The 14,475-nt window shown below is 36.8% G+C and overlaps 1 protein-coding gene and 1 long non-coding RNA gene across 3 annotated transcripts in view; both read right to left on the bottom strand.

Moving 5' to 3' along the window:
• luzp2 (leucine zipper protein 2) overlaps positions 1 to 14,475 on the bottom strand; it is a 155,057-nt gene that overhangs the window by 118,570 nt on the left and 22,012 nt on the right. The window lies entirely within an intron of this gene.
• The window catches only part of LOC146525296 (uncharacterized), a 34,804-nt gene continuing 20,665 nt past the window's right edge, over positions 337 to 14,475 (bottom strand). The window contains exon 2 of the long non-coding RNA XR_014873146.1: positions 337 to 14,117. This is a non-coding gene — a long non-coding RNA (uncharacterized LOC146525296). The remainder of the gene's footprint in view (positions 14,118 to 14,475) is intronic.

Genomic DNA, 14,475 nt, shown 5'->3' with positions numbered 1-14,475 from the left:
TTTCTCATCAGTTTTCCAACACAGTCACTCTATCGAGTATCTCCTTTGCTGCATCTCTCCAGCTCCTTGAACAGAACTCCTCTATTAAGAGATCGTCACTCCAGAGTTCTTAACTAGGCTGAAGCATGTGATTTCATTGGAGTCTGGGAGATAGTCAACACACTATAGTCAATACACATTTTGAGCAGTGCTGAGCATCTGATCACAGTTATCCACAGTGTGTAGTAACTCAATGCCGGAAAAGACAGCAAAGGGGCAATGATTTCAAACCTGAAGGCCAATATGTGTATTTGCTGACCAACAGGTTTTCATTTCAACTATACAGTTGAAATGAAAACAGTTCAACTATACAGTTACTATTTTTCTTTTCATCCAAGTTCAAATTTTTTCCTCTTTCTCCACCAGCAAGTTAGTCTTTGAAGTCACAGTATTTCATGTACTGGGGCCCAAATTTCCTCTCTGGGTAGAAAGTGTTCACATTGCAGTCCTTGATATTTCTGTGCTTTACTTTGTTCATTCCCATCTTATATTATTCACATATTGTTACCGAAGTTTATTTGCATATCTATAACAAACACAGAATTAGGTCTTAAAAATGCATAATTAACTGGTCTTAACTGTTAATTATGCATTCAATGATTACGTGTAACTATTTTGATTGTTAATTTTTTTATTTATTCATTATTTTTAAGCAAAAAACACCCTGATTATATTCAGCTGAAGACACAATCCACATGATCCAAAGAATCTATCTACTTTTCTTTTATAAAGCAAGAACCGTTACACCAGTGGCATTCTCTCAGGGAAAGCAAGGCAAGACCTGCTTGTCTAGTGAAATCTAAACATCGACATTATTTTTAAAACATACCAACATTAAGTAATGGCTCTCCTTTCATTTCAAACAATGTTGTGTACTGAAGCTTGTCTGAATTTGGTCATTCGCATTGTACATTAACTTTTTCTTTGATGTGAGCCTGATGGGATATTAGCATGCTAAGGCATCCTGACACTGGTTCCACTTTCACTGCTGTGAATACAGCTATGAGCTACACTTAGTGTAGAGCTAGCATTAGCAGGTAAACAAACACTCTCATTTATCATTATTACCAGTAAATTGTCCAAGTTTATCCACCTCGACTAACATGTGTGATGTAAGAAAATTTTAATAACTCGTTCAGTATATGAGGAGATGGGAACTCCTGACATGTCTATTTTAATAAAAGCTTTTTACTTTAACTGTGATTTTTCAAAACAGCCCAACCAACCCATTTGCAGAAATAATACTGATCCATATAACACTGATGGGGAACATTTTTTTACTGAATAAATTACTTTTTTTGATACTTCATTAAGAATTTGCCAATAATAATAGTTTTATATAGAGTGCTGTGTTTTCTTAGTATTTCATTGCTACAGTTCTAAATTGTTCTAAAAAAATTCTTAACCACTTGTCAATGCTAGCTAACAGTAAATATTTAGATAACTTTAGTAGTAATGCAATTTTTGTTCAAGATCCCGGAAGTTGAAAATGCAGAGAAAGAGTGCAGCGAGAGACTTTTAATCTGTTCCAGTTTGGGTTGTTAAAGACTAAAGTAAACTTTATTTAGTCATTTATTTGGGTTTTTTTTAGAGGGATCCCATAGTCTCTGCTTACCTTCCTGTAATTGTTACCAAACGCCATTGTATCACACTACACTGAACAATATAATAAAGAAACCAGTGAAACACATTTCCATAACATTTACAGATATCATAACAACTGTCTAACTGATCCTGGTTCCAGTTCCTAAGAAAAGAGAAAAACTTTTTTAAGGAAAACGTATCATTTACTCTTTGTCTACTTGCAGTTTTATTCAGGTGCTACTAGGGAAAAATGCAGAAAACAGTGGGTATGAACAGAATAAACATGGTGACACCCAATACAGGTGATTCATGACTGGACCTTGTGCTAATTTTGACCCGGCAGCACTTGACTTAAACCAATTTTAGGATTTAATTTAAATGAAATAATACTGATCTAAGAGATTTTAGCACGCATTTGTTTTCACTGAGAATATTGGACATATTCTGACAAAGATAAATAACTTTGATGCAAAAATAGAAACAATAAACTGGCAGCATTTGTAAACAAAAAAAAAAGCATTTATAACCCAAGCCAGCATTTTTAAACCACTTCTCTGGCTCTTGACTTTCTATTCAGAGTGCTATGGAAATAAAAATTGAATTCAACTTGTGTTTAATCGTAAGAAGAAAGAATCTTGAAACTCCATTAAATTATAATAAGTCTGGGATATCATTCATCTTTTAAAATGACTTTTGGATGTCATTCATTTTTAGCAGTGGAGCAGAGTAATGGCACACAGATTGCAAAGGACTAAGAAGGGAGTAGCATTACCAAGCAATGCAGCCTTGGCAAATCAAACAAGCCTTTGGGCTGTTGTTGCCCCAAAGCATTTATGATTTTAATATAAAATGTATAATGTCAAATTTTATGTCTCTCGCTCTCTCTCTCTCCACACACACACACATACACACACACACACACACACATATACATATATATATATATATGTATATGTGTGTGTGTGTGTGTGTCCTGTTTTTGTGTGTTTTTAAACCCTGAACCAACATAACAACAAACACAATAGAATGCAAATACTAAATGGCTATAGGCAATTTGCCATTATGCTATTACACCTTGTTATATACCTTGTTACGTTGTGACTTTTTATAAAGCAATAGTGGACAAGTATGAGAATTTTGTTACTGGCTTTTTAAACAACAAATACTGGACACTTGAGTCAATCACAGGTCCACAGAGGGAAAATAAATCTTTGTAAATAGATATAGTATAACCTTCGAACACTGTCCTGCTTACCTTTTTTTTTTTTAAATTTTTTATTAAATTACAACGCTTTGATCTGTGCAGAGGACAGAGAACAGTGTTCATGTAAACATTTGCACATACGTATACACTAATCAAGATTCAATCATTAGGGAGTCCTGGCTGTTAGACATCTCACACATACTATCAATCAGGCAATGAGTCCACTGAACATATCAGTCCAGTGATCAAATCTCCAAAAACAAACGTTCCACTAGTTCCACCTATCATTTTCTACCACCCTATGATCCAAAAACAGGACCATCCATATCCATTTAATATTCTAAAAGCATCACTTGAATCTATATGTTACCATAAGCATAGAATTAACATACTACAATGCTCTATACATTCTTCAATCAATCAACTCAGTCATGCACAGTTTTCTGAAGTTTAAGAAAATGCAAACATCATAATTTATAATAATAATAATAATAATAATAATAATAATAATAATAATAATAATAATAATAATAATAAACTTTATTTATAAAGCACACTTAAAAACCAAGGGTATGCCAAGGTGCTTAACAAGTAGCATAGAGAATAGGAGGAGGATAATAGAAATAGGACCAAAGCAAGTACTAAGTATGCAAGCAGGTAGCTGTCACTGATACATAGGAAAGCAACAGGTACAGAGCAAACAAGAAATTAAATGAGCATAAAAGTGCATAATATACAATCATAAAAGAAATATTAACTAGAGGGAAAGGCAAGATTGAATAATTGGGTTTTTAGTCGTGATTTGAACAGTGCAATGGAATCAGATGCGCGGAGGTAGAGAGGAAGGGTATTCCACAGTACCGGGGCAGCCAGAGCAAAGGCACGGTCACCCCGGGACTTCAGCCGAGATCTGGGTTGGGTCAGAAGTAGTTGAGTGGCAGATCTGAGTGTTCTAGCAGGAGTATGTGATTTGAGAAGTTCACTAAGATAACTTGGCGCTAATTTATTAATAGTTTTGAATGTAAGGAGTAATATTTTAAATTGAATACGGTACTTTATGGGCAGCCAATGCAAGCTAGCTAGAACAGGAGTAATAGGGTAAAATTTCCTGGTACTAGTCAAGAGGCGGGCTGCTGCATTTTGGACTGTTTGCAGTCAAAGAAGAAGAGAAGAGGGAAGACCGTAGTACAAGAAGTTACAATAATCCAACCCGGAGGTCACAAAAGCGTGAATAAGCTTCTCCAGGTCCTCATGTGGAGCATAATGCCTAGCCTTAGAGATAAGGCGCAGTTGGTGGAAGCTAGATCTCACTACAGCAGACACTTGCTTATCGAGTTTGAGCGAGCTATCCAGCAGTACACCCAAGTTACTGACATAGTCACAAGAAAAGCTAGCAAAAGAACCCAGGGCAGCACAGAGTTGGGCACGAGGGATTTTACTGTTGAACACCACAATCTCAGTCTTCTTATCATTTAAAACAAGAGAATTACTCAGGAACCATTCTTTGGCCTCTTGAAAGTAGTGCAGGGACACAGCAAGGTCGTCAGCAAGTTCAAAATAGATCTGTATGTCATCGGCGTAACAGTGGAAGGCGATATTGTATTTTTCAAAGATTGCGCCTAGAGGGAGCAAATACAATGAGAAGAGAATAGGGCCCAACACTGATCCTTGAGGCACACCACAACAGACCGGAGCGGAGGAAGAGGAGAAGGTGCCTAAGTTAACTGATAAGGATCTATCAGCGAGATATGATTTAAACCAGTCGAGGGCAGTGCCTCTAATACCCACAGTGTGCTCAAGTCTTAGTAATAAAATGTTATGGTCCACCATATCAAAGGCCGAAGAGAGGTCCAGTAAAACTAGGACCATAGAGCGTCCAGTATCAGTGATTACAAGAATTTATACAAATAACCTGTCAACCCATCCCAATACCAACAACAGTCACCTCATGGCGCTTTGTATTGTAAGGTAAAGACTCTACAATAATACAAGAAAACCCCAACAATCAGGTTATTAAAGACACGTTTCCTTGTCCTGTGAACAGATCATCTATGGTGACACAGATGGTTATGATCCATTTCTAATTTCAGTGTTTTGTTCATTTCTTCTTATCTTGCGACACTGTGTGACTTAACTGTTAATAGACTTAATTCTAATAACACCAGAACCTCGTGTTTCTGGTGTTAATAGAGGTGAAGCGAAATGAAAAACTGCAAACTGGAATCCTTCTAGTTAGTTCTATGAAAACAAGTGAATGCTGACAGCTGGAAATTATGATGGATTCTTTTGATTTCTCCATCCCCAATCCATATCAATCAACCGTGGGCCAAATCAGGTCGGAATGCTCCCACGTCCCCTTTATTCAATCCAGTGTTTTTTTTCCCCTTCTCTCACTCTGTCTCTCTCTCTCTTTCTCTCTCTCAGGATTATGAGCCAAACCTAACAGTCTCTCTGGGGAGGTCTAGATGATGTGCCAAGTACGGGCTAGGGGATAATTAACTCAGCTTTCCAATTAGGACAAAGCAATCCTCTGAGGATACAAATAGGAAGCAGATAAATACTCACGCATCAGTAAAGGGCAGGGACAAGCAGACAGATAAATATATTGAGAGGGATATACTAGAGCTGGACTCAAATATTGACTGTTTTTGATATTTGTTTGTTAGGTAAGTGTTCGGTTTTTAATTTGGGGATATAAACAATATTTGTATATGGGTGGAAATGGGTATGCCATATCATCTTGGGCACCTGGAATCCTTCTCCCTCACATCTCTAATCTTTATACATAATTTCACCTCATTGTTGCCAGCTTGGTACTAGATTTAGCTTTTCTCTCTACATTTTAAGCAACTTTTTTAATGCCTTTATTATCATTATCAGTTGTCAGCACTACACATTGCACTACATAATACATACACTGCAGTAGTTGCGGAGCATTGAAGTGAGCAACAAAGTTGTTGTTGTACTTTATTACACAGATGGAAGCAAATCACTGTGAGGTGTAAGCACATATGCTAACCTCTATTAAACAGCACAATGCATAAATAATGCCAGGTCCTATGTCTATTCCAGCTCCTACATTTTAGGACAGATTTTTCTACATATTATTGCTGTAATTTTTTCATTTAAATTAAGCAGCTAATAGCTGGCATTTTAACATAAAACAGTAGGTAAATACAATTACACTAATGACACTAGTTAAGGCTGTGTACCAAACAGAAAAGAACCTGCTCTAATGTCATTAGCAACACCTTTGTTTAGCCAATACATTATGTGAAAATGACTGCGTGTGCGATGTAATATTAAAGTTTGGTGCAAAGGGTAGTACATACTGAATACACACATACACACACCCACACACACATATGTATATATCTGCACAATATTCAAGTTGTAGATTTTAAATGATGCTACAGTAATGACATGAATAAACCATTTTCTTCGTCTTGTATAATAATTTCCCAGTGAAGGTTTAGCTATGGTCTTAGGAATAAAAACATTTTGCACATTTTTGCCATTGCTCTTTTCTTCTTCTTAGCAAGATGCCAAACAAATCCAGTCTCCCCGTAGTGCGAGGGCAAATTAAAAGAAAAAGAAATATGCTCGATAGGATTCATATTGTTCCAGTCACATTAAACATCCCAAGCTTCTGCACAATTACTGATCTGTTGGCAGTAAATGTGAGCCTGGCATGATAAAATGAACATTTGCCATATTAATTGCTTTACCCTTGAAAAATATTTAGTGAAGCCTAAGAAAGAATTTTGGACACTTTTTTTTTTTTTTTTACAAAACCAGTCATGCTGGTGCTTGACAGTCATGCTATTTAGAGACTGAAAAGAGTGACAGAAAAAATGGCGATGAAACAAATCATGGCTTTACCTGGAGCAGCTGTTGTTCCCCACTGACGCTGATTACTTACGATTCTCGCATCTCCACGAGAATTGTAAGTACAGATTGATTTGAGACACTAAACTTAGAAGTCAGCTGCTGTCAGCCTGAGATATGTTCAAGACATATTTTACAGTTCCATTATTTAATGCCGACACTGGAAATAGGACTACCATGTTTAATAAAAGACCATTTATATCCATCTATTTATGTATCTTAGCTTGACTTATAAAGCAACCAAACCTAGATTTTGAAAAGTCAACAAAAGAAAACAGAATATGCCAGTGTGGCAATAATGTGGGTGGAACATGACCAAAAGACAGGTGAATAGCGTGTAAAGTTCTCTGAGCTGCCATCATCGTAATGAGACAACCACCTGCAGGGTATTGTCTTGCTGAGTAGAAGAAAGAGCATCCATGTGAATTTCATAAGACATCTAAAACAGGTGTTTATGGAAATAATACATATGCAATCAATTATTTAATTATGCTTAGTATAATATTTATTTAATATTTGATTACTGTACACCAAATGTGTACAGGATGGCCATACCTGCAATGTATGTTAGAGAGGGGTAAGTCATAGACAGCAGGGTGCTACATGACAGTGAGGCAGCCTGAGAATGGAAGAAAAAATCTATCTGCCTGAGGGTTTGGTGTTCACTGACAGCCTGTCAGTGTCTTTGAGTCCCACTTTCTCAGTTGACAGTGCAAATCAGCTATGCTTCATTCACAGTTTGTCATCATCCATCATTAAAAAATGAAGAGTCTAATTCTGAAGGCACTTGATAGGTTTACTGCAGACATGTGATGTGGGGGAAAACACATCAGAGGTGTGAAACACTGTAGGACTTAAATAGTTAGTATGTCAAAATATTTTGTGCTCTGGAGTTTATAAATGTTTCAGAACTGTAAGAGCCAAAAGTGTTTATGGCAACTGCTACATTTTGCTTAAAATTCCCTTTGAGTTTCCAATATTTTCTAGATTTTCTAGATTTTCTAGATTTTTATATATACACATCTAGTCAGAGCTATCTATCTATCTATCTATCTATCTATCTATCTATCTATCTATCTATCTATCTATCTAAAAAAAAAAGGGGCAAGGAGCTCAAAGTTGAATAATTCATTAAAATGTAATAATAACAAAATGTTTGCCGATGACATTGTGATCTGCAGTGAAAGCAAAGAGGAGGTGAAAGTGGGCCCAGAGAGGTTGCGCTGGGGAGAAGAAGAATGAAAGTCAGTAAAAGTAAATCAGAATACATGTGTGTAAATGAGAGAGAGAGAAAGAAGGGTAATGGATGGAAGTAGCAGAGATAATAAAGTGGGATGAGTTTAAGCGAATAGGATCAACTATCCAAAGCAACAGAAAGTGCACAATAGGGTGGGATAGGGTGAGGTGGAGGACGATAATCCACTGTGCAACTCAGTATCATGGCAAAATGTGTAATAGACATGTCAGTCCACCGTGTCCATTTCACTCTTTGCCTCTCCAAAAAGTGAAATGGACAAGGATGCAGAAGTTGCATTACCAGCAGGGGGAGATACACATATATTTAAAGCCGCGAAGTCAGTAGTGCGCAAAAAACGTATGAAGTACATTCCACGATCTTTAATCATCGAAAATTATTAGGCTAGGCAGCTCACATGTATTTACATGTAAATGTATTAATAATGTCTGTTTAACGTTTTCCCGTCATTATTTTCATGTTGGCTTGAAATAGAATATCTCCCTCTGCTGTTACTGCAGCTTACTGCAACTTCTGTATCCCTGTACGTTTCACGTTTTAGAGAGGCAAAGTGTGAAATGGACACGGTGGACCAGTTTGTCTATTATAAGCTTTACCTTGATATCGGGTTGCACTGAGGCAACCCCTAAAGGGAGCTGCCAAAAGAAGAATTTTTTCTGTTTTACTAGAATCATGTGTTCTGCACAGACGTAAATCCATCCAGCTGAATGTTTTGCCTCATTTATGGGTTCACTCTTGACTCTTTCTGTATTACACTCACTAACGTTTATTAGGAGTTGAACCTGCTTTCTAATCCCAATAAATAAACAGTAAACAAATTTAAATAAGTTTCAGTGTTCCTGACTGAGCCCCAAGGAACCATTCTCAGCTGTGTTGTGGTTTTCAGTGACCATGTGGTGTTGGTAAAAGTTTTGCTGCATAGTGGCCCAAAACAGCCTTTTTTCCACAGTCTTTTGAAAAAGACGTCACTGTGTTTTCTGGGAGCATTCAAATGAATAATGTCCCATCCACTAATCTGGTATCCACTTCTCCCTAATGCATCCTCTGCTCAAACTAAAGCCAGCTGTTATTGTAACCCACATTAGTATCAATATGGAGACTTGGGAAGAAAGTTTCCATAAATTATATCGATGCTAAAACAACAGCAAAAATGTATTATTTGAAAGCAGTTACTTGCAGTGAGAACATAGACAAAACAGACTCAACAAACTGTTGCTGTCTTGCATACTTTATCTCCTCTAAATTATATATCATCATGCAATTACCAACAATTCCTAAAAGACATCACAATTTGACCCCGTCTCCAAAGTGATCTCAAACACTAAAAACCCCAGAGGAATAGCTAGATTTAGTTCATCATTACTCCTCAGAGTAGAAAACAGTTGATTAATACAATGCCTGGAGTATGACTTATGATATTCCTGTCACCCTAGTGTTGAGAAAACACTGAAATATAAATATATATAAATGCTTTGCAATGACATAACAGACTCTCAAGGCACACATCTCTGTCTCACAAGTAATGCTTTATTGTGTGACAATTAGTCATTGTACTGCGAAGAAGTGGAAAGTTGCGTTGTCATGGTGATGAGTATATATCCTCAAATGTGTGCGAAACAGTAACATTTAGGGACACACACTTACTTTTATGAGATGGAAACTTGAAAATCAAGAGTAAAAAAACAAGTAGGTATAAATTGTTCACACTTTTTTATATTTTACATTTATTCGATTAAAGTACCGTGTTTTACCAGCTGCTTTGCCAATTTAATGCTCTAAGCCTTTAATATTAACTTCAAAGCCATATTTAATTTATCTTGGTAATACAGCTTGCCAGGGACAGATTCCCCGACCTCTCTGTGTCAGGTATGTATGTGAAACTGCACAAAGAAATGTGTCTTGTCAGGTTGTTGCAAGACAATCTTTAAGTGGTTACTGCTCTGAGGTCAATCAACTCAGCAGGTACTCTGATATTCAACTTCAGCCCTTATAATGAAAATGAGTTTTTCTAGGTAGCAATAACGTTGAAACCAGTATTAATAACTGTGGACTGGACTAAAAAACAAGAAGAAAAATCATAGAAATCCTGGATTTAACATGCTTTTAAACAGATCCTTTTCTCAGCTTATGTGTGACCTTTTCTTTTTTCCAGCCCTGCGGCATTCTGAATTAGAGAGGAGCAAATGCCACACAAATATTGGAAAAATTTGTCCTCAAAAGTTGAACTCTTTTTTTTTTTTCATATAAAATTCACAACTGCTTTCCATCTGCTAAAATGTCACATTATCTGACATTGTTTTTAAAATAAACTGGTTCTGTAACAGATTGTATCATTCGCCCTCATTTTGCAGCAAAGCACATTTTCAGATAAAAATGTTTTCTTGAAATAGATTCAAACAGATACTACTTGAAGTTATACACATATATATTATATATTACTGATTATTAGTTTGGCTTATGTCTTATCATGGCTTTCCTTTGATCCATGTGCCACTATGACCTCTAGTACTTGTGCTAGTCCTTGCTTCTTTAAATAATTCCTTTTAATAGTCAAGCAAAGGGCAGACTATATTGTGTATCCTTTATATTATACAGCTACATACCGTATAGCCACATAAATATTAAATACGGCTATAATTGCTGTATATGACATGCTGAATATCTGTGTCACCCTTCACCTCTGATGTCTCCAGGAAGACATTTTGGAAGAGCTGTCTTTGACAAGCCTTTGGCATTTTAAAACTCATTATGTAAATATGATTGATTGGGGGCATATTTAAATCATTGGGGTGGACAACGAGGTCGAGCTGATAAACTAATCCAAAGCGAATGTACATTTTTTGAACTGACGATCATGATGACGCAGGCAGTTCAAAGCCCCTGGTGGCCCCACTATTCAGTCTGGATGCCTGTCTCAGTGGCTTTTCATTACATAATTCTTAAGGACAGCTGTCTATTGCAACATAAATATGTACCCCTTTACTTCCCTGGGGTCACTGCAATCAATTTTACCCTTAGGAATGGCTGTCAGATTAGATGTAAGGGTAAAAGAATACTTAAGTGAATGAAGTGGAGTGGTTCACGTAGGTGCAACAGGACCATGCTGTCTGAAGGACAAGACAGATGGTAGCTATTGGTGCTGAAGCTTTAAAATGTTGTTTATTGAGAACATACCGTTTGTGTCATTAGGACTGGAACGCACACATGGCAAGTATCACAGCATGAGACACCTTGACCAGAGTAGTAGCAGAAATCTCCCTAATTGTAACAAGGGGACGTTTTTGTCTGACACTAAATACTGGTACAACAAGTGCATAAAAACTGTATTACATACTGCAGGCATCCTCTGGAAAACAGACATTCTTGTTGGAGGCGCCTGCAACAAGGCACCATATGTGCTTGCTGAGATAAAACGGAAGGGATGAGCATACCCCCTGTAGGTAAATACTCATCAGACCAGAGTATTGGCTGCTGTGTTTTCAGATTATTCCATCATTTACTAGCAGTGCCAGGCACTGTCCTGCAGTCCTTGGTATCCTCTGAAGAGTCCAGGCCCTAGTGGGCTAAAAAATGACTCAAAAGAAATCCTTCCGCATCCCTGGAAGCTTCACATATGTCTTACTTTTTGATATGTGGACATTTAATTGTTAGCCTTGGCTCTTCTTACCTAGATAGACCTATCTACCAAGCTGTATAAATGTAAGCACACTGTATCTATATTATTGTGGCCTGCCTTCATAAGACACAGCTTTAACATCTGCATTTGGAGATCTTATGGAATGAGATACTGTCAATTCTATCTTCTTTTATTGATTGGGGTATAATTGCATTAGAACCACTGATCAAATGTAAGTACAGAGCACAACATTCACTAAACATGATATTTTCTGCCTGCATGCTGTGGAGCAAAAGCAGCTCTGGTGTTTACAAGGGCCCCATAAAAAAGTCAATTAGGAGCAATTCCATAGTCTCACACGAAGCACAATGGATTGTTCAATGAAGTTCAATACAACCCCCTTGCATGCAGTGAGTTTTTATGCCCCAATGAAGATTTAATAATAGCAATTCAATAACAGGCTTAGGTTTAGTCTTCTTCCCTCCAAAGATAAATACGGTGCTATAGTTGCAGCAAGATGAGATGAAGCTACCTGCACAGATAAAGCATGTCCACACCCTTCAACTGGCCATTTCAATACAGTATCGAATACAGCATATTGTTGGCCCTTATGGCTCCAATTCTGACCCTTTATGACTGTCAGGATTATTTTTTCACCTCTATTTCTGCTGCTGTGTGTTATAAGTAATCGCTGCCATAATTCAAATCCTGCGTTGTACTCCAGGATGACCTAGTTGGCATTTCAACTCTCAGATTGTTCAGAATTTCTAGAACTGAATCACACCAAATCTGGCAAAAGCCGCTGCCTTTAAAGCTAAACCAAAATTGCTTTTGAATTTAAAGGCAGCGACATGTTTCAAAAACTCGAGACAGTGGTAAGTTTATCACTGTGTTGCATCACCTGTTATCTTTTTGTAAGTGTTTGGAAACTGGAGGGCCCAATTACTGATTGGTTTTTTGAAGGGAAAATATTGCTCATGTGGATGTTCAAATGTTAAAAAGTTCATGGCTTCCTTTTTTCAAATGTTTTATACGCTGTCCGATATTTTCAGTGGATGACAAGTCTAGACTGCAGGCAGCCAAGTTGAACACCCAGAGCCACACTATGGAGACATGATAATTGTAATCCATGCAGAATGTGGTTAGGCATATTTTTAATTGCTTTCCTTGTAAATAATTTATTTGATTGACAGCATATGTTACACCAGCATTACTGGTGTCTTCATAGTTATGTAAGTTACCCATGGTGTGTGATGCATTTTAGAAACACTTTACCTCCATCCATCTTTCATTAGACTGGGCTCGTAGTTACTGCATATTGTTTATATATGTTATTTGTCCCTATTTGTGTGGAGTTACAAGATAGTTTACATTTGTATATATATATATGTGTGTGTGTGTGTGTGTGTGTGTGTGTATGTGTGTGTGTGTGTCTCCTCAGAACTCTCCAAAAATCTCTTTTGTCTGTCTTGTCACTACTCATTCAGCTTCTTTACACATTCTTTTGCTTTTTGCCAGATAAATCTTTGATAGGCTTAAACTTGCCCTGTTCTTTCATTTATTTCCTTCTCCTTGTTTAAATATTTTTCATAGTCCAGCAGTTCAGCTCTTATCATTTGCATTCCCTCAAACTGTCTTTTTGTCCTAAGCTGATCTTTTGAGCGATCAAATTTCATCTCTGTGTAACGTTTTGCAGAAAAAAAATAATTCATAAAGCTCTAGATGTTTTAATTATGCTTCTTTAAATGGAACACTGTCACTGGCTGCAGTTGACAATTCAAAATAAGATAAAAACAACAGAATACAATAAAGCAGTGGCGCAGCGACTAATTGTGGGGTGAAATAGCTGATAGTGGTGCTGGGGAAAAAAGGCATGTGCTGAGGCTTCCAGTGTGTATACTGTCACTCAAACACTCAAAGCATCAACTTGGATATGTGCACAGCAAATCCAGCATGTCCAAATTAACACTGTCAGATTTGATTTCAACACTTTTAAAGTGTCTATATGGGTCCACACCAGAGAGTGTTAATTTAACTCTTTTTGGAGAGTTGGTATGTTAACTCTGATTTAGTGTTAAACACCAAATCTCTCTGGAGTTGATAATTTAACACTTGGTGTTAAGAGTTTATATATTAACTCTCAAAGAGTATTTTAGTTTAACTACGTAAGAGTTATCTTCTAATTAATTCTAAAAAGCGGGAATTTTACTGTTCTGAACTTCTAGAAATTTCTTTTGGAAATAAACATTTACTAAAAAGACGCAATGGTTTTTGAAAAACATTTATTCTGAACTGTGCACCACAATTTCAAAACATTTTCTGAAAGATGTAACAGTGTACATGTTCTCACTTTCATTAGAATTTCGTTTATCAAAAGGTCTGACATAGGTGAGCTGGTAAATGCAAATAACAGCATTCTCATCACTTATTTCAATAAATACAAAATACAATATGCATGTCCTTCAGTCATCACTTTGTGGAACTTCAACGCACTTCTGCTCTCCCCCATATTCCATCTTCACAAGCATATCCTATGTGGAGATTGAATAAAAATTAGTTGACACTAATTAATGACACAAATCAATTGCAGCACAGTAAAAAAAAAAAAAGGAATCCTTTTTGAGCCATTACTTGTGTAAAGTATTTTCCCAAAAGACAAGGACACAGACAACAGGTAATACTGAACTAAATGTAAAACCTCAACCTTTTTCATTTTTACCTAAACCGTGTGCACAAAACTCTGGAGGAATCTAAGTGCTAACGTAGAACTCAGTCGGGACTCGGGACATCTGCTACTGCTGTTTGCTCGTTTTTTATGGGAGATCGTTTTCAGGCTTCAAGTAGCACCATTATATCAACATTTCACATTCTAGACATTGTTTTAAGTGT

Source organism: Neolamprologus multifasciatus, chromosome 1 (assembly GCF_963576455.1).
Source record: "Neolamprologus multifasciatus chromosome 1, fNeoMul1.2, whole genome shotgun sequence".
NCBI lineage: Eukaryota > Metazoa > Chordata > Actinopteri > Cichliformes > Cichlidae > Neolamprologus > Neolamprologus multifasciatus.
This window is presented reverse-complemented; position numbering and strand designations above follow the sequence as displayed.